The sequence below is a fragment of the Nuphar pumila genome, chromosome 14, assembly GCF_984573655.1.
Source record: "Nuphar pumila chromosome 14, dmNupPumi1.hap1.1, whole genome shotgun sequence".
Taxonomy (NCBI): Eukaryota; Viridiplantae; Streptophyta; class Magnoliopsida; order Nymphaeales; family Nymphaeaceae; genus Nuphar; species Nuphar pumila.
The window spans coordinates 2,351,211-2,377,596 of record NC_143262.1 but is presented as its reverse complement, the minus strand read 5'-3'; the positions used below and the strand labels follow the sequence as shown (position 1 = coordinate 2,377,596).

At 36.9% G+C, this 26,386-nt stretch overlaps 1 long non-coding RNA gene across 1 annotated transcript; it reads right to left on the bottom strand.

Moving 5' to 3' along the window:
* Positions 1 to 1,077: 1,077 nt before the first annotated feature.
* Positions 1,078 to 25,324, bottom strand: LOC149816060 (uncharacterized). The gene is made up of 3 exons (XR_016427691.1): positions 25,102 to 25,324; positions 1,481 to 1,621; positions 1,078 to 1,364 (listed from the first exon to the last, which is right to left on the bottom strand). It is a non-coding gene; the product is annotated as an uncharacterized LOC149816060 (long non-coding RNA).
* Positions 25,325 to 26,386: the final 1,062 nt, after the last annotated feature.

Sequence of the window (26,386 nt, the reverse complement as noted above, 5' to 3'; positions counted from 1 at the left end):
TTTTTTAATAGTTTTAGATGAGTTGTTTAATGAAACCAAAATTATTTTTAGAATTCCTTCCTATGGGTGTTCTTTGTGAGACGTTAAGAGAGAATGTAAATGGGTGAAAAATAACGAACCGCTGGCTAAACTCGACCGGATCGACCTTGCAACCGTGTACTACTCAATTGCATGTTTTTTGGTCGGCTGATACTGGAGCTAACTAGGGGTGTCAATGGGTCGGGTTTACCCGTATAGGGTCCGGGTATGGTGATAAATAAGAAGACCTGATTAAGACTCGGGTCCGGACCTGAAGGTCTGATTAATACATGAATCCGAGTATTGTTTATGAAATTTTATACAAGACCCGAGCCCGACCCAAGTTTGGAGTAAAACCTGCAAATTTTCAATGTAAAAATGATAAAAAATATTATTTTACTGGGTATGGTTCATGTAGTTCTTATCGGGTTTGGGTATGGTTTCTCTTATAGTGAACCTGATTAGACTCGAGTCTGAATCCGATACCATACCCGAAAATCGGGTCCAAGTCTAGTTTCACCTGGATTCGAACCAAACCCGACCTGTTGACACCCCTAGAGTTAACGAGTGTGGAGCTCCTAGACGGTTCCCCCCATCCTAACCGTGTGCTAATAGGTTGTTACTGCACCTATGGGCTGAAAAATGCTGACAGAAGTTCGATTTTGGTGTCAAACGTGTTATGACCAACAACCATGTGTGCTCTAACACTCTCCTTCATGAGCCCCGATGATCGCATTAAAACGATTAGCACACAGTTAGGATGGAAGAACCGATCAGGGGTTCCACACTCGTTAACTCTAGCATCGGCCAACCAAAAAATGCGTGAACGAGTAGCACACGGTTGCGAGGTCGATCCGACCGGGTTCAGCCTGTGATTCATTGTCTCTTACCCACTCACATTCTCTCTTAACGTCTCACAAAGAATACACGCAAGAAGGAATTTCAAAGATAACTTTTGTTTAATTAAACTCATATCTAAAACATTACAAAGGGAGGGGTTTAAATAGAAAAAAAAAAGGAAAAGGGTAAGTCGTTAGTAGCTCCCAACGTCTACCTAATCTCAACTAACATATTAAAAGATTTTAATATAAAACTAACACCTAATAATTTAAATAAAAGTAAACAAGTCAAAAGCAAACTAACCTAGCCTATTTAAACAATATTAAAATCCTATCTACCACGCTTCCCGCTTCCTAAAATTTTGAAAGTGCCTCGCTTCCCGCTTCCCGTATCGCTTCCCTCTCCCGCTTCCTCGACTGGTAACTCTGCAACAAACTGAAAGCTTCCTTTGCTCCAAGTTTTAGTGGAGGGCCAGGAGCTCAAGGAATCACGAGAATACCATCATCCTGTGGGTAGCATTTAAAAAACACAAAAGAGGGAAAAGTAAACATATGAAACTTAAAAGTGACTAAGAATATGAAGAACAAATTATAGACCTATATTGTCCTGAGGAGCAAACTACCTTCAAAAGCGCAATATGTGCAGATCATGATTCATTTCTGACAGATTGGCAATGGGCAACACATTCATCCACAAAATGGTTGAACCTGAATCAGGCTTCTGAGAATTGATCCACTCCTCATGGTTGTTTTTAAACTCATTCCTGCAGAAGCATCAAATCACATCAAATGGCCAACATGGAACATATATAAGTATGTCAACAGTTGGAATACAAAGCACCAACAACTGCTTCACTTTATTAGGCAAATCAAAAGCTATAACAAATTATGAATCTATATTATTCCAAAGGTGCAAACTGCCTTCAAAAGTCTAAGCATAGATCATAATTCAGTTCTCAGTCTAGCCATATGATTGTCAACTCATGGTGTACTTGACAATCATATGGCTACACATGGTCACTCTGTGATCATGAACTACCAAGTAGGAGCTTAAGGTCAGTGCTCTTAACATGCACACATTCAAACTAGAAATGTGTAAATTCAGAGCATATCTATGCAAGCACATCATGAGTTATCACATTTTCTACTGAAAGAAAAAGAACAAGTTAAACTCATTGCTGGTGCCCTTTTATTTCTTTTATTTTATTTTTTCTACTAAAAGGCAAGGAAAGGAAGTATCCCTGGTGGTTTCAAGCTGAGACCCTTTGGATAAGATAACGAACACAAATCCACCTATCATGTTTGACCAAGGACAAAAGAAGAGTAAATAGAACAGAGGCAATCAGCCAGCAATATAAGAGAACAGGGAGAAGGCCACAAATCTGTAGGCCAAGACACAGAAAACACACTTCACTTACCTGGAAAAAACAAATAGCTCGTGGTAGGAGAAAGGGCAAATATAGTACAATTCTTTCCAAAATCCACAAAGCCACCAAAAAATCATTCAGTAGAAACATTTGGTAAGAAGGTTTTCATATAGTAGTATAATGAGAGTGAAAATTGTTACAACTTACAACTGTTTCAATGATGAGACAAAGTCTTCAAGAGAGAAAACAACATGCTATGACATGACAACATTACCATTAGAAGAAATAGGGAAGTACAGAAAAAGAATGGCATATATGAAAGAGATGTAATGAAACTTCAGTTCATTTAAAAGACTGAGCTTCAGCGAAAATGAAGATACAAAAACATACATCAGCAATGCCATTTTAAACTTGCAAGTGTAACACCAAAACTGCAGAACCAGAAAAACCGGACATGCAAAAGTGATCAACAAGGCTAATTAATTAAACCTTCTACAGCTACTCTATGGGAGAATGAAAATGAAACATCAGGCAATGATAGATTTGAAAATAAATGATATGCTGCCACAAAGCGACAACTTCAAAAGACAACCCACAAAGAGGTGCACACCATTGTAGTAACATCATAGCTTCTGCAAGTGCCCTTAAAGATGACATTTTCAACTCCCCATATGCAGTCTCCTTATTTTGAAAATATTTCAAACTTGGAACTTTAGATTGTAAAAATTCTCCCAGATTTGCATGCCTTATAACTTGTTCTGTAGAAAGAAATGTCAAGCATACCTCCTCTCAACTAGCAGAGGACAACCAACAGAACAGTTGACACAATACAGGTGCTTCAAAGGAAAAAGAGAAACAAATAGCAGAAATGGGTCCTTCCATAGAGCTTTTATGTGGATCCAATGACCACCTGAACAATCCGATTTACAGGTTGAAAACAGTCATCAGCTATGATAACAGATCTGGGCTGCCATGAATCTGTATATGGAACCTGCAGCAGCACATGCCCCACACGACGTAATATACTAGGATCCTTAGCAAACCATCCTGCACAGGATCATGTCAATGTTTGATGGAAATTATTGCAGAATGCATTTCTTCTTATATTGTTGTATCAATCAAAGTGAAAGACAGTGAACTTTTTTATGTAAATATATAAACTATTATAAATGTCATTGGAAGATTTCATCATATTCATTATTTATATAGAAACACAAGTCAGCAGCAATAAACTAAGAGAGAATATCTCAGAATGGAATTTCGTTTTTGACTTGTTGCCACGACCATGTCACAGCAACTTAACAATTTGTTGCTTCTCTTGCTTAAATACCACCATGACCCAACTTGCAGGAATAAATCCGCCTGAGGTTCTTAGGCAGAAAAAGCAATTACACGAGGGGCCCAAATTTTAGCAATCAAGCAGCTGACTGTAGATCTATAAAAAACCCAAGTAGAACATGCTCGAGCTTCCTTCAGACCAGGCCAGCAAAGCTTCAGCACAGTCTGGTTTTGTTTGTGAGCTTTATATTGAGCTCATGTACTGGTTTTGTTTATTTGTATAACATCTGTTCAAAGGATGGTTTAGAAACTTGACATGTTAACCTATTGACATATCCGAGTCAACTGATTCACGGCCCCCATGAGTAAAGCGAATCTTGGTGCTGTTTGGGCTTGGCATTTTTAGCATGAATCAAGATCAACAACCTTCTAATGACTAGAGTCCAAGCTGAACTCAAGAAGCTTGCTTTGATAACTACCCTGATTGATCCTATGCGATTGGCTGAAAAAAATAAAGTAAGCTTATTGCTATTTAAAATATAAAATTTAAAAAACCCAAAGTGGAATATGAAGTATGTCATAGAATCACACTTTTTAGTGAACTATACTCTACAATGAGTTCTATTTCGCTCAAGCGAATAATCAGATGTTCTGTCATGTCATCATAGGTAAAAAAAACAGCCTTGTATAACAGCAGTAGCTAGTTTTATTCTAATTTAGTTCCTCTATGAGAACGTTAAACTGATATCATAGAAAGAAAATGGTAAGTTGCAATTTTTCAAGGCCAAACATTTTAGCCAATAAAAGAAATATGAGCAGTTGGTGAAAGTTTCAGTTCAAGCGTAATGACAATGCCATGTTGCTAAGACTTGATCACAGAGGAAGACAAAACACAGTACACCAATATTTACCCATGTCTGTTTACTTGGAATCTCAAAACATCATATTCCATGAAAAGCATAGCCTGACCATATGATGCAACACAGCATCATCTTGTGACTCATGCAAGCAACACGAACAGACCTAGGGCTCAAAATAAGAAAGAAAATGCCAAGATTCTAGACAAGCAAAGTGCCTGCATGAAAAGGGGTTGGGTGCTTTTACTTACAAGCTAATTCAGGGGGATACTCCAACTTAACCTTATGATAGGTCCACTTATATATTATTCTTAATGGAAAAATACACAAAATAGTGAAATGAAATGGGGATCTTCGAAACACGAGCTTAGATTCACAAGGGCAAGTTTCAAGAATGACACTAAAGCATAACCCTTAAAAAGGGTATAACTGGAAACAAAATAAAAATAAAAATGTATTCTTTATTGATATGAAAAACCAATTGCTTAAGAAGCATTGGGATAAAATACAAGAGGGGCTGCACCCCTTTATATACTCAGCTGAAAGAGGACTCAATAGCATTGTTGGACATAGTCCAACAGCTCCATTGTTAGTCAAGTCTGGACAGGACTTGACTAGCAACAATCATTCTAGTTCAAACTGAACTAGATGACATAAAGACAAAAAATAAAAATAAAGGAAAAAAATTACAGAAAAGAAAGAAATGAAAAATATATTTATATATATATATATATAATATATATATATATATAATATATATATATATGTACAGTTTTACATTTTAACACTCCCCCTCAAACTTACGGTACAATAAGCGAAAGTTTGTCTAAGAGAAAGTGAAATCGGGGAGCAGCGAGAGGCTTTGTAAAGAAGTCTGCTAACTGATATTCTGAAGTGACATATGGCAGATCAATTATCCCGTGTAGATATTCCTCTCTGACGTAGTGACAATCCATTTCGATGTGTTTGGTGCGTTCATGGAATGTTCTGTTACTGGAAATGTAGATCGCACTTTTGTTATCACAACACATTTGTAAAGCCTTTTGTTGTTTCAACTCCAATGTCAGCAAGCAGTCGTTGGAGCCAAACTACTTCCATGGTCGTGGTTGCCATGGCTCTGTATTCAGCTTCGGTGGATGAAAGAGATACCTTTTGCTGCTTTTTACACCTCCACGAGATCAATGATTCCCCTAAAAAGACACAAAAGCCAGTGGTTGAGTGTCTGTTATTGGGATCACCTCCCTAATCAGCATCAATATATGCAATTAAATCAAGAGAAAAGGAGGAAGATAAGAAAAGTCCTCGTGAAAGACAGGACTTGATGTATGTGATAATACGCATGATTGCTCCCATATGAACAGAAGTAGGAGCATGTTGAAATTGACTTGTTGTGTTAACAACATGTGCTATATCTGGTCTGGTAATGGATAGATAAAAAAGTGCCCCGGCAAGCTGTCTGTAAGGAGTAGGGTTTGCAAGAAGTTCTTCATCATCAATCTTGATTTTAACATTAACAACTTCTGGAGTGTCAATTTTCTTATCTTCAGTAATACCAGACCTGAAAACAATAACAAAAGCAAATTTAATCTGAGATAATAAATATCATCTAGGAGAATAAGCAACTTCAATGCCTAAAAAATATTTCAACAAGCCCAAATCAATCATTTCAAAATGAGATTTAAGAAGTGTTTTGATTGTTTCAACTCCCTATTTATCGCTTCCGGTGATGATCATATCATCCACATAGAAAAGAAACACGATGATCCCTGCATCAGAATTCTTAATAAACAAAGCAGTGTCAGTTAAACAGAATTGAAAACCAATATCAATCATAACACGACTAAACCTATCATACCAAGCTTTTGTTGCTTGTTTAAGTCCATAAAGAGCTTTTTCTAAGCGAAGGACATTACCCTTAGGAATACTTAGACCAGGAGGGGGGTCCATGTATACTTCTTCAACTAGCTTTCCATTTAAAAAAGCATTTTTGACATCCATTTGAAAAATAGACCATTTTTGATAGAAGCTAAGACAATTAAGGTTCAAACTGTTGTCATACGAGCCACCGGAGCAAAGGTTTCTTCATAATCAATCTCATATTCTTGGCCATAACCTTTGGCTACTAAACGAGCATTATATCTTTTAAGAGTACCATCACTCTTGGTTTTAATTTTATAAACCCATCGACATCCTATAGTTTTCTTTCCTGGAGGAAGATCTTGAATATTACATGTAGAAGCCTTTTTAAGTGCATCTAATTCAGCTTTCATGGCTTCTATCCATTTGATATCAGTTTTTTCTTGAATATGTGGATGGTTCTTCATATGAGTGAATTAATGCAATAATTGCCCTATATGTGGGTGAGAAAGACTCGTATGATACAAACTTTCCTGGAGGCCTTGAGACTCGGGATGATTGTCTAGTTGGAATGTTAGAATATTTTTCAAGTGCACATGGAGGATTAGACTCTTGTCGCCTGGAATATTGAATAATGGTATCTCTATGAACTTCTTCATTTTCAACATTAAGATCAATAATTCTTTTATCATCATCAAAGCTACAGTCAAGGTCATATTCATCAGATGTTGATGTTAGATCTAGCAAAAAGGAATACTCAGTGACGTCTTTTAATTTTCTAAAATCAAAGAAGCTCTTCTTTTCAAGAAAGGAAACATTTCTAGACACATATAGTCTATTATTTTTGAAGTCAAAACATCTATAACCTTTCTGTTTTTCAGTATATCCTAAAAAGGCACAAGGAATCGCACGAGGGAAAAGTTTATCATTTTTGTCAGTAAATATGAAACATTTGCACCCAAATATTCTTAGTCTAGAGTAGTCTGGAAAAATGTTCATAAGTTTTTCAATGGGAGTGATATTTTGTAACGAAGAAGATGGCATCCTATCAATAAGATAGGTGGCAGTTAAGGCAGCTTCTGCCCAAAAGTCTTTCGAGACTTGATTTGCTATTAATAAAGTCCTAGTGGTTTCTATAATATGGCGATGTTTTCGTTCTGCAAGGTGTATAAGGACAAAATCTTTGATGTGTGATGCCATGCAATTTAAGATAATTTTGAAAATCTGTGGATAAAAACTCTCCCCCTGAATTTGTGCAAAAAATAGTAATATCATTTTGAAACTTGTTTTTAACCATATTATGAAAAGTTTAAAAGTATGAAAATACTTCAGACTTATGTTTGAGAAAGTAAATCCACGTATGTCGGGAGAAATCATCGACAAAAATAACATAGTAAACAAATCCTCCTTTAGAAATTACTGGTGTAGGACCCCAAACATCCGAGTGTATTAATTCAAGTGGTCTTGAAGAGAAAAAGGTTTTGTTCTGAAATGGTAATCTTTTCATTTTGTCGAAAATACAATCTTTACAATCAAATGATTCAGAGTTACAAAATTTCCCTAGATTTGGAAAATGTTGGATTTTGGCTATATGTGGGTGACAAGTCAATTATGCCACAGTTCCAACTCTATTTTTTGAATATTATAACAAAAAGTTTTCTTCGGCATTTCCAAAAAATTCATGTAATAGAGTCCTCTTTCTCTATGACCTTCCCCAATCAGCTTGCCTGACTGGCGATCCTGTACCCAACAACCATGAGAAGAAAAAGAAATATTACACCCATAATCAGAAATTTGAGATACAAATAAAAGATTTAAATTTAATTTGGGAACATGTCTAATTTCTGGAATAGAAAATTTCTTTGTTTTATAAAGTTTTTCAAAATTTTCTATTCCTTCTATTTCAAGAGAAGTCCCATCAGCAGTAAAGACCTTTGACACACCTGTTTTATTTTTAACACATTTGGATAGACTTTGATTATTTGGGGTCATATAAAAAAATGCACCAGAGTCAAGGAGCCAAGAAATTTTACCTGGATCAGAAAAAGATGAGGTTGCTGCGCTGGTTGAAGCTTCAGATGAGAAAGAGGCACCTTTGATGAGAGGCTGAAGAATCTTCATTAGTTGGGCCAGGGAAACTGGTGCATCCTGATCTTTAGGCTCCGATCCAGCAATTGCAGCTCTTTTTTCTCTCAGCTCCTTAAGTTTGGGACATTGTGGCCTGTAGTGTCCCGGTTCATTACAGTGATGACAAATAACTTTCTTCTTATCATAGTCACCATTTTGTCGGTTAAAGTGAGGAGGCCTATATGATCGAACATGATTCTCTGGTCTAGACACGACTAAAACAGAATCATCTTCAATTTTTGAAGAACCTTTTCGGCGACAATTTTCTTCCATTGTTAACTTTTCAATAGTTTCAACAATAGAAAGAACTTTTCCCCGGTAAAGTAAGGCCGATTTAGTGGTTTCAAATTCCGGCCTTAATCCAGTGATAAACTAGTAAAAATGTTCAGCATCGAGTTGTTTCTGACGAAGCTCGATGTCTTCGGCATAATGCCACTTTGGTTCTAAAAGAGAAAGTTCTTCCCAAAGTTCGGACAACCCATTGTAATATTCACGAATAGTTTTGTCTCCTTGTGTCATCATTCGAACTTTTTCTTGGAGGTTGCACATGTGTGCAATATCTTTAAGGGAATACATATTCTTAAGGTATTCTCATGCCTTATTGGCATGATCAAATTTGCAAGACTTGAGTATTTTTTAATGTCAACGCTATTGATAAGTCATGACATTATCTTCGCATGAGATATTCTCCATTCTTTCCATTTCTTCTCGTATGAGGCAATAGCCTTGATTTTCTCTTCTTCTGATAGACGGACCTCTTTATCTCCCTCCTTTTTAGTAAGAGATAGCTTAAGTTCCGAATCGAAACCATCCACAATCCCTCATAGGCCTTTTCCCCATATATGGTGCTTCATGATTGAAGCACATGTTACATAGTTCGTATCGCTTAGTTTCATAGGCATGATGGTGATTTTATCATTGTCATCCATCGATTACAAGGAGAGAAAGAATAGGGATAGAAGAGAAACAAGAAGGAAAATGAAAAAGAAAGAACAAAAAAACAATACAACAAGATGTGAAATCTTCCCCAATGAAGTGATAAAACACTTTTCTTCAAGTGGCGAACACTTTTGCAAACGGGCATGGAAACCGAGGCAGCTTTTCCTCAAGATTTAGTACTTCCGCGGCTCTGATACCATGAAATGAGATGGGAATCTTCGAAACACGAGCTTAGATTCACAAGGGCAAGTGTCAAGAATGACACTAAAGCATAACCCTTAAAAAGGGTATAACTGAAAACAAAATAAAAATAAAAATGTATTCTTTATTGATATGAAAAACCAATTGCTTAAGAAGCATTGGGATAAAATACAAGAGGGGCTGCACCCCTTTATATACACAGCTGAAAGAGGACTCAATAGAGCCGTTGGACACAGTCCAACAGCTCTATTTAGAGTTGTTGGACTGTGTCAGTCAGACAGCTCTATTGCTAGTCAAGTCTAGACAGGACTTGACTAGCAACAGTCATTCTAGTTCAAACTGAACTAGATGACATAAAGACAAAAAATAAAAATAAAGGAAAAAAATTACAGAAAAGAAAGAAATGAAAAATATATTTATATATATATATAATATATATATATATGTACAGTTTTACATTTTAACAAATAGTATATCCTGTGTTCTTTCAGCCATGTCCTTATGACATAGCTTCAAGCAGAAACATCATATACATCATATTCATGAAAATCATAAGACAACCATATGATGTAACACGGCATCAGCCCATGACTGATGCAACCAACAAGAAGAGAGCTCAAAATAACACAGAAAATGCCAAGATTCCAGACATGCAAAGAGCCTGCATGGAAGGGGTTGGGTGCTCTCTCTCTCTCTCTCTCTCTCTCTCTCTCACACACACACACACACACACACGGGTGCACATGCATGCACACACTCACACGCACGCACTGTATGTTTGGGTGCACACACACACACACACACACACACACACACACCACACAAATGCATGCATGCACACACAATGCTCTCTCTAGATAACATGCACACATCCGCGCATGCATGCACATGCACACTGTAAGTGTGTGTGCATGCATGCCACACACACACACACACACACACCACCAAACTGTTGATGAATATAATTTATTTTTTCAATGGTACATAATACCAGTACCAGTACCTAGCGACTTCAGCACTAAAATAGAGTAACCGACCCCATCTTTGAGTACCTATCTAGATAGTTATTTTACTAGGGAGACTAATTGTTTACAAGTTCTACCATAAGTACTAGGGATTGAATTAGAAGTACTAAATAAACTTGTCATTGTCCTAAATCCAACAGATAAAAATGCTGTGGATATTAGTCACGGTCACCTTATTTTGTTGTTAAACAGCTTATACAAATGGGATTTGGTGATTTGGTCATAGGGATAGGCTGGATCTGGGAACAGATCTCCATCGCTTCTATTTCAGTGCATCTGAATGGTAAATATGGTGACTGCAACATGTTTCCTGTGTTAAAATGTATCTTATATATATATATATATATATATATATATATATATATATATATATATATATATATATATTCTGTATATTACATCAATACCCGATAGGGGTATTTTTGTAATTTCACTAGTTGTTTTAGAAAACAACTATTTTCAGATTTTGTTAAAATGTATTTTTTCTTTTTTATTTTTTTCATTTAATTTTTGTATTTTTTACAACAACAACAACAACAACTACGCCTTCATCCCAAAACAATTGGGGTCAGCGATATGAACCAAAAAAGAAATTCATTTTGGGTCTTCCACATGAATCCTTTTCCTCCAATCATTTCTATCCAACGCCATGTCCTCGGTGAGGTTCAAAGCATTCATATCCTTTCCTATCATCTCCATCCAAGTCTTCCTAGGCCTACCCCGACCTCTTTTAACTAATATATTTTCCCATTTCTCCAACCTTCTAACTGGAGCATCATTAGGCCTTCGCCGAATATGTCCAAACCACCGTAAACGATTCTCTCGCATCTTATTTTCAATGGGTGCAACACCTACCTTCTTACGTATCTCTTCGTTCCGAATCTTATCTTTTATTGTATTTCCACACATCCATCTAAGCATCCGCATCTCAGCTACACTCATTTTTTGAATATGATGTCTCTTGGCAGCCCAACATTCCGTACCATATAGTAAAGCGGGTCTAATAGTCGTCCTATAAAACTTTCCCTTCAACCGCAATGGCATTCTACGATCGCACAGCACTCCAGTAGCACTTTTCCATTTCATCCACCCAACCTTTATCCTATGATTTACATCTCCATCAATTTCTCCATACTTTTGAATGATGGATCCCAAATATTTGAAATAATCATTCACCGGTATATCTTGCTCACCAAGCTTCACTACACTCCCATCACTACTTCGTTGCTTACTAAACCGACATTCCATATATTCAGTCTTACTCTTACTCAACTTAAAACCTCTAGCTTCCAATGTCTGTCTCCATAATTTTTGTATTTTTTATATCACAAAAAGGGCTCCAACCATAGAGTCGTTGGAGCCCCCAACGGTCACAAATGTGACCGTTGGGGGCTCCCAACGACTCCATGGGAGCCCCCTTTTGGGCTCTCCTTTTGAGGCATTTTGCCTCCCCTTCTCTCCTCTCCCTTTTGTATAAATAGGGGTGATCCCCTTGTATGTATTTCATTCTTGAGAGCTCTCTCTCTTCTCAATAAGAGGCTTTTTATATTGTTGCCTTCTTTAAGGCTTGTGCTTGTATTGTCCCTTTGTGGATTTGTGATATTGTCTCTTTTTCATTGTTGTAAGTGCTTGTATGCACTCTTTATATTTCCGCAATATCTCATTACATGGTATCAGAGCCACTCGATTCTTGAAGGAAAAGTGTGGTTCGTGTATTTCATATTTAGTGGATATCTTCTCACTTCTTGGCATCATCATGGAGACAAAGATTGACCTATCTTTCAAGCTCAATGGAAAGAATTATATGATGTGGGCATCGGCAATGGAAAATAATCTCAAAGGAAAGAAGCTTTGGGGTTTTGTCATGGGTACCGTTCCGGAACCTAAGCTTATACTCACAAAGATGGAAGAAGGTCAAGAAAAGACTCTTGAAAGAGATGCTCGCCTCAAGGCCATTGAAAGTCATCAAAAGGAAGTGGAAGATTGGGAAAGCAATCACACAAAAATCCTTGCGTGGTTTATGAACAATGTGGAGCTTAAGGTATGTGCTAATATAGCTAAATTTCGTAGAGCCAATGAGGCTTGGTCTTTTATGAAGGGTATGTATACCCAAAAGGATCTTGCAAGGGCATATTTCTTGCAAGAAAAGATTAGAACCACCAAACAAGGTGATTCTAGCATTCAAGACTATTATAGTGCTTTAAACCCACTATGGGATGAATTGGCTCTCTTGGAGCCAAAATGGGTTTCTATGGAAGATATTGATTTAAGGCAAAAACAAATGGAACAAGAGCGATTGTTCCAATTTCTTTTTGGGCTACGTCCCGAATTTGAGCAAGTGAGATCTTCACTTCTCCATAGATCTATTTTTCCTCCTATTGAGGATGCTATTGTCGAAATCACTCAAGAGGAGACAAGGCTTGGCATGAGTAAGCATGTCGATGAAGTCCTTGCCGTATCAAAACCGGGTAATAATGTTAGAACCTATAAGCCTCCTCATTTTGGGAAACAAGGAAACTACAATGGAGGAAGAAAAATGATTGTTTGCCATTATTGCAATGAGCCGGGTCACATTAGACCCACTTGTCCAAAGTTTATTGGAACCTTCAAGCCTAAAGTGGCTTTTCTTGAGGAAACCACCACCAAAGAAGATGAAGGCAAGAACAATGACATCAAAGAAACTCTTGGACAAATATCTATGGCTCTCCAACAAATGCTAAAGGTTTCTTCCTCCACATCGGGTGCGGCTATTGCTTCATCATCTTCACCCGGTACGTATTCTTGGATCCTTGACTCCGGAGCTTCCTTTCATATGACCCCTCATGAAAATGCACTTGTTGATGTTTGCACAAATTCAAAGGACTCTTGTGTTTCTACGGCCGATGGAACCTTTTTAAAAATTTCAAGTATTGGCTCTTTTAAAGATTCACAAAATTTTTGTGTTTCAAAAGTAAGAGTTGTTCCCAAACTAAATTTAAACCTATTTTCGGTTTCTCAAATTGCCGACCATGGATGTGAAATATCTTTCTCATCTAATGGTTGCTTTGTGCAGGATCTCCAGTCCGGGAAGCGGATTGGGCAAGGCCATAGAAAGGGAGACCTCTATTATATGGACCATCTTGATCTCCCTACAAACTTTTTTTGTTCTTATGTCCAAGAGAAAAGCATGGAAACTTGGCATAAAAGACTTGGTCATCCAAGTTATTCTAAAATGTATCTCTTTCCTTTTGGAAACAAATTTTGTAAGGAAAAAGAAATTCATTGCAAAGATTGCATTTTTGGAAAAATGAAGTCTACTCCATTTCTAACTAGAACTTTTCTTTCATCAAGGCCTTTTGAATTGGTGCATTCGGATGTGTGGGGGCCCTCTCCGGTTATGTCTAAAGGGGGTTATTCATATTATGTTACGTTTATTGATGACTTTACTCGGTATGTGTGAATTTATTTCCTTAGTCATAAATCGGAAGTATTTGCTTTCTTTAAAGATTTTCATAAAAAAGTTCAAAATCAATTTCAAAGTAACATATCCATGTTAAGATCTGATTCCGATGGCGAGTACTTATCTCATGAATTCCAAAACTATTTAACCCAAAATGGCATTTGCCATCAAAAGTCATGTCCTAGGACTCCCCAACAAAATGGCCTAGCGGAAAGGAAACATAGGCACATTATAGAAACCGCTAGAACATTACTTATTTCTAGAAATATTCCAAAGAAGTTTTGGGCCGAAGCCGTTCTAACCTCAACCTATCTAATCAATAGAATGCCCTCTTCTAAGTTAAAAAATGTTTCTCCCTATGAAAAACTCTTTAAATTTTCACCCGATTTCAATCGTCTTCGTATTTTTGGTTGCAAATGTTTTGTTTTATTACATAAAAGGGATAAGTTATCTCCAAAAGCAATTGAATGTGTTTTTTTAGGATATGGTGAAAATCAAAAAGGGTATAGATGTTATGATTTTAAGAATGATAAACTATATATTTCAAAAGATGTAACATTTCTAGAAGAAGAAAATGGTTTTGATAAACTAGAAGAAACAAATGAAATTGACTATATATTTTTATATGATCTTATTGATGACATACAAGAAGATTTTCTTGAAAACATTGATCATTCTCATGAGGTATCCCCTCTTGACATAACTCCCTCAAATGATAGTGATTTGAATATAAATATTCATGATAGTGATACCAATATAAATGTTTACTCAAGAAGAAATCAAGAAAATCCTATTAGTGCCCTCGAAAAATACTCTCACATTTCGGAATCCACTGAGGAACCACAAGTTAGGCATTCTTCTAGAATATCAATACCCCCAAATAGGTTTGTATCCTATGATTCCTTAACTCCCAACTATCGGGCATGTTTGATAACCCTACATTCTTATTTTGAACCAACACACTATAATCAAGCTAAATCGATACCTCATTGGGTTGAAGCAATGCAAGTTGAACTTAATGCATTAAAAAAGGCCAATACTTGGGAAATAGTTACTCTACCCTCACACAAAAAACCTATTGGTTGTCGCTGGGTCTTCAAAGTTAAAACAAAAAGCGATGGCTCTTTAGAAAGATATAAAGCTAGATTAGTTGCTAAGGGATACTCCCAAGAATATGGCATTGATTACGAAGAAACATTCGCTCCCGTAGCTCGAATGACTAGTGTCAGGACCTTAATAGCTGTTGCATCAACCAAAAAATGGCCTATTTATCAACTTGACGTAAAAAATGCCTTTTTAAATGGGAGTTTAAGTGAAGAAGTTTATATGGACCCGCCACCCGGAATAAATATTAAGCAAGGTCAAACTCTTCGGCTTTTGAAGGCATTGTATGGCCTTAAACAAGCACCTAAGGCTTGGTATGATCGTTTCAGTGATATCATGATAAAGTTAGGATTTCACTCTTGTTATACTGACACTGCTCTTTTTGTTAAACATGCAGGTTCTAGTATCGTAATTTTGTTGCTTTATGTTGATGATATGATTATCACTGAGAATGATCAAAATAGTATTATTGATGTTAAAAATATGTTAAAAAATAATTTTGATATGTCTGACTTAGGATTTCTCAGATATTTTCTTGGAATTGAAGTTGCATATTCTCCTAGAGGATATATTTTGTCACAGATGAAGCTTGCTGCGGATATATGTTCTAAGTCTGGGATTTCTGATGATAAGAAAGTAGAGACTCCCGAGGTTATTAATGCCAAATTGCGGTTGGAGGATGGGGTTCTTCTGGAAGATCCCACACCTTACAGACAACTCATTGGGTCTCTTACCTATTTAACCATCACCAGACCAGATATCACTCATGCGGTTCACTCTGTTAGCCAATTTCAGCATGCTCCTACAACTGTGCATATGAGTGCCGTTCTCCGAATCATCCGCTACATTCGGAATACCATCAATAAAGGGCTATTTCTATCCTCCTCTTCTTCCTTGAATCTTCTTGCTTATATTGATGCAGATTGGGGAGGTAATCCCAATGATCGAGTCTCAACTACTGGTTTTTGTGTTTTTTTAGGAGACTCTTTGATTGCCTGGCGATGCAAGAAGCAGCAGAAAGTTTCACTATCATCCACTGAAGCTGAGTACCGGGCTATGGCAACCACGACAATGGAACTTGTTTGGCTTCGCAGTTTGCTTAAAGACATGGGAGTTGATATTACCGAAGCCTCAAAGCTATGTTGCGACAACAAGAGTGCCATCTATATTGCGAGCAATCATACTTTTCATGAGCGTACAAAACATATTGAAATGGATTGCCACTATGTTCGTGACGAATTCTTGCGAGGAACTATTGCTCTTCCCTATGTCACTTCAGAATATCAGTTGGCGGACTTCTTCACTAAAACTCTTCCGGCTCCTCGCTTCATGTTTTTTCTTGGCAAACTTTCTGTCATTTCCCCGTAAAGTTTGAGGGGGGGTGTTAAAATGTATCTTATATATATATATATATTCTGTATATTACATCAATACCCGATAGGGGTATTTTTGTAATTTCACTAGTTGTTTTAGAAAACAACTATTTTCAGATTTTGTTAAAATGTATTTTTTCTTTTTTATTTTTTTCATTTAATTTTTGTATTTTTTATATCACAAAAAGGGCTCCAACCATAGAGTCGTTGGAGCCCCCAACGGTCACAAATGTGACCGTTGGGGGCTCCCAACGACTCCATGGGAGCCCCCTTTTGGGCTCTCCTTTTGAGGCATTTTGCCTCCCCTTCTCTCCTCTCCCTTTTGTATAAATAGGGGTGATCCCCTTGTATGTATTTCATTCTTGAGAGCTCTCTCTCTTCTCAATAAGAGGCTTTTTATATTGTTGCCTTCTTTAAGGCTTGTGCTTGTATTGTCCCTTTGTGGATTTGTGATATTGTCTCTTTTTCATTGTTGTAAGTGCTTGTATGCACTCTTTATATTTCCGCAATATCTCATTACATCCTGTGTCCCCTTATTTTCAATATTGTAAGAAGGGGATTGTTTGCATTACTGAAGCAAACAGTTGTAGAAGGGTTCAGTTTTGGTATCAAGCTGGTGGTTGTTCGCCCATAAGTCATATGCAGTTTGTCAACAACATACTCATATTTGGAGAAGCATCCCTAGCTCAAATGAGGTGTAAGTGGTTAATTCTCAAGACTTTAGTGGCAATCTCGGCAAGAGCAAATTATGAAAGGAAAAGTAGTTTCTTTGTTTTTCAATACTAAACTGCCTTTGATTTCAGCGGTTGAAGCCATCTTTGGATGTAACAGAGAGGAACTGCCTATGAAGTATTTCAGAATATCCATTCTTAGGGGTTGCTTCAAGATTCTCTCTGGTTGGAAGATGAAAACAACATATGCAAAGGAATTCAGACAGGGAAAACAAAGTATCTATTGCCAGCAGGAAGAACTGCCCTGTTAAGGCATGTCATTGTTGGGAACACCCACTTTCTTGGGACAATTATCAAAACAACCTAAGAAAAATGAATAGACGATCACTCAAAAGATATGATCTTTTTTTTAGGAAGAGGTTATCTCAAACGGTCCCCTACAAACCTGGTAGCTTGGAATGTAGTTTCTAAACCAGATTAAGTTGTTTAAACCAAGCTCTACATGCAAAATGGTGGTGATCTTGAGTACAGGAGATTGATACTGGATTTGCTATTATAAAACTGAAATATGAATTGTAGGGCTGGCAATGGCAATGGAATTGGAGACAAACTATTAAATGGGAAACTGGATCATGTGTTTGGAGGCAATGGATGACTGCTTTTATGCACTTTTAGCCAGTACTGATGTCTGACTGGTGAGGGAGATTTACTCCACTTTTGGAACGATAGATGGTGCAACAGATTGATGCTGGCCTGAAAGTTTCCTTATATAGACTAGCCAGTTCTTCTAATTGTTTGGGTAGTGATAGCTAGAAATCCAGATGGAGTGAATGTCACTAATTAATTTTGTAAAGGATTACAAGCTGATGGATAAGACTGACAAGCCAGTAGTTTGAGCCACATTAGAGCACCTTTCTCTTATAGAACCTTATCTAGACTGGGTGTGTTGAACCATCTTCCTAGGGAGCGAAATTGGATCCTGGGCCATCCACAAGGGCTAAGGTGTTGGCTGTAATGAAACCAAGTGCTCTCCACACACCTCAAACAAGATGTCAATGCAAAGCCCACACAAAGAGCAAAAACACAATAGTCACTTAGGGGCTTAGAGAAACACACAACACTTAAAAATATAATCTTTATTTCATACATAATGCACACAAAAATGCATAGCAAGGGGTCCAACCCCCATATTTATAGGCAAAAAGGGAAGCGAGAGGCTCTGCAAAATATAGTTGTTGGGGCATCACAACGGCTAGAAATCTAGCCGTTGGGAGCTCCAACAGCTATATCACTGTTATATTGTCAAGGACAGAAATGCCCTTGACAATATAACATATTACAAATAAAAACAAAGACAGCCTCTATTGGCGACACCTATTACAGAAAATTTTAATGGTTAAAAAGACCAAAATACTCTTTGAGGGTAATACATATATATATATATATATGTGTGTGTGTGTGTGTGTGTGTGTGTGTGTGCTTATACAACCCATATTTGAACACCCCTCCTCAAACTCACGGAATGACAACTGAGAGTTTGCTAAAAAGAAAGTGGAATCTAGGAGATGGTATAGCCTTAGTGAAAAAGTCCACTAGTTGATACTCATAGAGTGATGGTTTTTTTCAGGTACTCGCGGACATAATGGCAATCCATTTTGAAATGCCTTGTTCGCTCATGAAACGTATGATTGTTTGTGATATAGATGGCGCTCTTGTTATCAAGACATAATCTTGAGGGTGCAGATATAAAAACCCCCAAGTCTTCGAGTAACTCTCGCAACCACATCAACTCAGAAGTTGTAGTGGTCATTGCACAATACTCGGTATAGACACCAAAATTTCACGATGCCCAATTGCTAATATCTTTTGAAGACAAGTGTTTACAGGTACGCAACGAGAATTGGATACCCCACACTTGGACGGCAAAACTGGTCGTTGTCCGTTACTAGACGGTAGAATGGGACGCCATCCACTATTGGATGGCAGAACGTAATACCGTCCATTATAGGACGGCAGAGCAGAGTGTCGTCCGCTATAGGACGGCAGAGCAGAATGTCGTTCGTTACACCGAACGCGTGGATAAGTCATGGCTTATCCCTATCTCACCCAACCGCCTTGTACCTCTTCTAGGGTGAGAGGACTCTTCTTGGACGAGTCTTTCTTCTGAGGAAAAACTCTCCTAGAACTCTATAAATAAGGGCTCACTCCTACACCTTGATCATATGAAAATCATCTGAAAATTATCAAAAAATCTAAAAACCAGATACCTACATGTTGGCCCTGCAAGAACACATCTACCCAAGCCTCGCCGGTACGTTATCCCAACGCCATTAGAGATCACTCATATATACTTGAAGCGCTAACAGATAAAACAAAGCTTAAAAGATAAAACAGACCTTTGAGTCTGAAAAAGGTATTTTCTTAGATCCCTAATTGGTTTATTCTAATTTTATCTTTGGATTAGGTATTTATACATGTTTCTATCTTTGATTTGCATATTGGAATTCACGGCAGTGTGATTCAAGCTAATAAGATTAAGAAACCTATTTTGGCTTTACCTTTCTTTTGAACAAAAAACGGTAAGAGTTTGCAACGGTATCCCCTAAGATTTCAGAAAGAGGATTTCGCGAATCTAAGTCCCATCCTTCCCAACTTCAAATATTTTTATCAACACTCGGCTTCTACGGAAGACTGAGACATCTTCTATTGTTTCTTACATCTCCAAGATTGTAAAAATGTCTACAAAGAGACAATACGCATACAAGCACAAATACCTCACAAGAGATGTGCACAAAGGCACTCAAATAACACTTGAACAAGTACGCACACAGGCGTAAGAATATATAATCATGCATAAAGGCATGAAAAGGAAAATATATTGAAAAATATGACAAGAGTTTGAGCTCACAAGCATGAGGAAATACAAGGAGAAGTCCCCTATTTATACACCACAAAAGGAGCCACCTAGGGGGCTCCCAAAGGAGTCATTGGGAGCCCCCAACTGTCACATTTGTGACCGTTGGGGGCTCCCCAACGACTCTTTGGGGATCCTTCCTTAAGTGGCACAAACTACGAAAAGAAAAAAGAAAAGAAAAGAATAAAAAAATACAATCATATTCCAAATGAAATATGTGTAAAATAGGAAATTACAGAAATACCCTTTTGGGTTATTATGAGAAATATATATATATATATATATAGATAGATAGATAGATAGATATATAGATATAGATATGTATACATATATACATAGTATATATGTATATGTATCTCTATATATACGTACATATATCGAGATTAAGGATTACATTTTAACAAAGATATAAAGGAATCACCTAAAAAAACATAAAAACAAGTGGTTGAGCGACTATCATTTACATCAGAGGTTCTCCATCATCTTTCTTCATTTTTCCATTGATGACCTTTGCGTGTCCACTCTCTTTTCATCCGTAAGACCCGACCCTTCAATTATCTTAGTTGCATACTTAGTCTGAGACAAAAACTACCCTCGAGTGAGTAAGCAACTTCTATCCTAAGAAAATATAGAAGAAATCTAAGATACGTCATATCATAGTGTTTTTTTTAGAATATTCTTGATACGACTAACTCCCTATTTATCACCTCCTATGATAATCATATCTTCCACGTAGAGGAGCAAAATAACTATAACTGCATCAAAGGACTTAACAAACAAGGCAGTATCACTATAATAAGATCTAAATCATAGTTGGACCATCACATTACTAAAACAATCATAACAAGCCTTAGGAGCTTTTTTTAGAACATAACAAAGTCTTTCGTAAACGAATAACTTTTTAATGTTCCAAACCTAACCTAGATAGAGGTTTTATATAGACTTCTTCATTAAGCATTTCATTTAAAAAGGCATTTTTAATATCCATTTGAAAGATAGGTCATTTTCTAATCAATGTGATGGTGATGAGAGTTTGAATTCTGATCATTCTAGCTACTGGGGCAAAGGTTTTCTCATAATCTATCCCATATTCTTGACTATACCCTTTTGCGACTAGCCTAGCTTTGTATCTTTCTAATGTTCCATCACTTTTGGTTTTAATTTTATAGACCCATCGACATCCTATGGTTTTCTTTCCTGTAGATAATGATTGAATCTCTCAAGTTTAGCTTTTTCTAAGGCTTCTAATTCATTATTCATAGACTCAACTCATTTATGATGATTTTTGGCCTCATTATAAGAGAGTTCGACATAGGAGTGTATGGCCATAAGGCAAGCTCTATAGTGAGGTTCAAATGATCCATAGGATACAAACCTATTAGGTGCTTGGGATATTCTCGTAGATATTCGAACACTAGATTGATCTGTCTTGACTTTGTATATACCTTTCTAATGCACATGGTGGTTAGCCTTGTGTACGACGAGAGTATTTTTGAAGTTCATTGTGAGGTTCAACAATGGTCATATCACCTTTATGTGCATCAATATTATCATAAATATCATTACTTTCATTCACATCAATATTATCATCGTTATGTTCATGCATGATCAAACAAAAATGAATACTCACATGGTTTCTTAGACTCAATTTTTCCAAAACTATTTTCTTTTTAAAGAAAAGTTACATTCTTTGAAACATAAAGTTTGTCTTTCTCAATATTATAATACCTAAACCCTTTTTCATTTTTGGCATATCCTAAGAAAACACAAAGAATGGCCTGAACAGAAAGCTTATCGTTTTTGTTGGAAAGAACAAAACATTTACAACCAAAAAATTTTAATCGTGAATAATCGGGAGAGATTTTAAATAAATTTTTAATGAGAAATGTATTTTCAAGAATAGTAGAAGGCATTCTATTAATTAAATAAACTACCGTAAGAGTGACTTCGACCTAAAACTTTTTTTGAACATTTTTGGATATCAGAAGAGTCCTAGTGGTTTCAATAATATGCTAATGCTTTCTTTCGGCCAACCTATTTTGTTATGGGGTGTAAGGCTGTTTTTTCATGGATTTAACATACGAAATATGTTTTTTTATTTTTTGTATGAATCACTGTTTCCTGCATGTTGGTTGTTTGGTGGAGCTTATGTATTCCTGTAAATCAATGCTAGGTACTGATACTGTTGGGGGTGTAAAAATACCAAGAGCATTCTGTGGTATCTTAGGATTCTGTTCTTCACATGGAGCTCTATCTAGCATGGGTGTTATTCCTGTTTCTCCAAGTCTTGATGGTGTTGGTATGCATTGGTGATTTACCTTTTTTTTTTAATTGTGTTTCCTTTCTACTGGAAAAAATATGTTACAATTAAGAAAATGTTTGTATCGGATATTCTCAATTAAATATCAAGCCATTGTGCTAGTCTCAAACTATGTTACAATGCATGTTGTTTGTGTGCCAGCATCTGTGCCAAACTAAGTCACACGAACTCGGCTAAAAGGTCGACGCACCCGCGTCGATCGTACCAGACACGGGTGCGGATACAGGTGCGGCTTCAGACATGGGGCGGATATGGTCAACTAAGTGTCAGACTCGGTCAACATACCAGGGCCGAGTCCATCCACATTTTGGACTCGGTCAACTTTGACCGAGTCTATTTTCATCCATTTTTAGGGCAAAAGACGTATAAAAACTAGAAAAAAAAAATGATCTTCGATCGTCTTCCTCTTTCTTTATGTGTTATATTTTGGTAAGTTTTGTTACTTGAATAGAATTACTTTTTTATTTTTGCTTTAAAATTTACAATCTTATTATTGTTATATATATATATATATATATTTTTTAAATTATATATATATATAGTCGTATTCCCGTGTCCAAAATTTTTAAAATTGCTCCGCACCCCTGTCGCACCCGTACCCACACCCATGTGACATAGGTGCCAAACTATGTTACAAGAGTTTTCTTTCAATATGCAATGCCCATTTTGTATCTATCTATGTGAGACATTCAGTTGGGCAGGAAAGATGATGCTCATCTATCATTGGTAAAATTGGTCTTTCTATTTGTTTGTGTTCCATAGTATATCTTGGTTGTTCATTAAACTGCAGCATTATCAGTATTTGTTTGTGGTCAATAGTATATCTTGGTTGTTCGTTAAACTGTAGCACTATGTCACATGGGTGTGGGTGTGGGTGCGGGTGCGGCACTTTTAAAAACCTTGGGTGCGGGGGTGCGGCAAATATATATATATATATATATATATATATATATATATATAGAGAGAGAGAGAGAGAGAGAGAGAAGGGGGGTCTGCAGGTCCCACTGCGCAGTCAGCGGGCGGGAGTCCAGAGGGGGCCGCCCTTGGCGGGGGTTATAGGGTGGCAGCGCCCCCCCCCCCCCCCCCTCCAAGATTTTTTTTTTTTTAAATTCCACAACCCATTTCATAGGGCGAAGGCCTAATGATGCTCCAGTTAGAAGGATGGAAAAATGGGAAAATATATTAGTTAAAAGAGGTCGGGGTAGGCCTAGGAAGACATGGATGGAGGTGATAGGAAAGGATATGAATGCTTTGAACCTCACCGAGGACATGGCATTGGATAGAAATGATTGGAGGAGAAGGATTCATGTGGAAGACCCAAAATGATTTTCTTTTTTGGTTCATATCGCCGACCCCAATTGTTTTGGGATGAAGGCGTAGTTGTTGTTGTTGTATCCAAAAAATGAATCAAAATGACCCTGGGTGCGTTGACCGCACCCAGGGTCGGGTTGACCGCAACGGGTGCCGCACTCGCACCTGCGTCGACGCGGGTGCGGCACCTGTCTGGCCGAATCCCTGTGACATAGCTGTAGCATTATTGGTACTTTATCATTTTGTTCCCAGCATTTTAAATGTGCAGAATAAATTTGTGTTCAACTTCACCAAGACCGATTGGTGTTTATCTAGCATGGGTGTTATTCCTGTTTCTTCAAGTTTTCATATTAATTTGTAAGAAAGGAAATCTCTCTCAAGGGGATACAGTATCGTTTCCTTAACTCTCTGAGACCAATCATGTCTAGAGGTATAATTTAAATTATTATCCATACAATTGAAAACTAAGTAGTGATAAAGGCTTACCAGTATGAGTCTTTCAGCAAACAGTTGTCATTTTCCACTTAATACCACTGATACACTCCATAGTGTTTTTTTTAAGAAAACAAAAATTTTATTGGAAGAATTAATTGATTGACAAGCGGTCACTTTACAAAGAACATTAGTTTAGTGATTTGATAAGAAAAAACATGAACAGTGATTGGATTGATGATCAAATAGAATCCTGGGTCGCAAACAGTGATTTGATTGATGATGAAGAAAGAGAATTCTTAGTTCAGTTTTCCACCTTAATGACAGAAAAAAGGAATGATCACTTCTTATTCCTTTGGGTTATTCAGGCCAATTAGTAGATCACTTAAGCATGATTCTTTATCCACAAGAAAAAGCTAAGGTAGGCCAGGCCCTGTTAAAGAATTGCTGAAAGAAAGTTTAAGACTATAGTATGAAAAATGCAGTCTCAATGTCTGAATAACACATGCTGCATTGACTTGCTAATTGAAGCCCTTTTGTCTTCAAAATTTGAAGACAGTTTACTTTATTCATCGAGTTTAGCCGTGCCAATATTAAAATATGGGTTGTATATATATATATATATATATATATATATATATATATATATATATATATATATATATATATATATATATATATATATATATATATATATATATATATATATATATATATATATATATATATACAGAAACCCACATACAAAAAGTGAATTTACCCAAAAAAACAGAAGCAATTCTCCAACATAATGGTGCCAAAAACAAGTACCAAAGTTCCATAACCCATATCGACCAAGCATTAAAAGAGAAAAAAAAACAATGGAGCATAGACAAGCCTACACTCCCACACCAACTAAATATACAGCTCACAATTCAATCAACCAACCCAAAAAAAAACTACCTACGTATTGAGAAGAAGAGAAACCGATAACAAATTTTAGTATAGTGAAGAACACAGAAGAGTAGGAGGCGTATCGAGAGAACATACATGTCTTTAACTGCGAAGGTGAGTCCTGTAAGTGGGTGGGGAGCCTTTGGGGAAGCAACTGAAACCTCTCAACAAAGGCACCAAAATCCTCTTTGACGGCCTTTCTCAACCTCCTGCTCATAATAATGATGCCCGCTATCCCCAGCCCCAGCAGCACCCATACGTTTCCTGAAGACATCCCTCACCAATATATGATTAATACAGCAAAATACTTGACCTACCGTCTATATAGAGAACTCTCTCTCTCTCTCTCTCTCTCTCTCTCTCTCTCTCTCTCTCTCTCTCTCTCTCTCTCTCTCTGCTACCGGTGATAGAGAGCGGTGGTGGAGAAGATACTTTAGAGGGAGAGAGACCTCGGCAAACCTAAGACGATTCTTCATGAAGATTTTTAAACATAATATGATACGAAGAATTCTACCGAGACCCAAAGATCTCTCCCCACAATTTCTCTCCGTTCTAATCTTTATCAAGATCATAATAATGCCCCTGGCTCTATTACAGACCACATTAGATCCTTTTTAATCTTTTTTTGGCGGTGGTGACAGGTTGAATCCAAAAATCAAGCCAAGACTATTGGCAGCCTTATCGAAAGTCGGGCCCTACATAATGTAGATGAATCAGGGTATCCCACCGAATTGGGTTCCGCTTAGTTGTATTTGGTAAGCCAAAACCATATCCGATTATAATCGGATGCAGATATGATTTTTATTTTTTGCTACTTAATCTGACAAATATCCGAATTTGACGGATATATGAATCTGTTTACCTGTAAATCAAGTGGATCTTTGTATGAGCTTTTCACCATTGGAATTGGAATGTGAATTCAAATCCATTTAGCCAACATCCGATTCATATGATATTGATCACATCCTAACGGAATCAGAATCCGAATACGAACCGATTACATCCCCACTTATGAGAGCTATGTAACAAAAATCATGACATGTTTTGTTACCATATTTTCAAACACTGATATAATCCCAACAACAATGTTATATGTTTAGAATATTATTTGTTTCTAAATTTGCCGCTATTAACCCAATAAAATTTGCAAAAGTTTTTATCTTTTGCATTTTTTCATATTATCTGCATTTTTTTAAGAAATATTCCATTGAGGAGCCATCCTTTTTGTCCTTAATACCAAGAAAAAGGCCTTTTTTTAATATTCTGATGTGAGCCCTTGCTTTTTATGTTTCTAATATTCAATTCAATATACTTATTTTGGAAATGTTCAACTGGATGGGTTAGTCCATCTATCTTATCAATATTGTTTTCGAGAGATGAG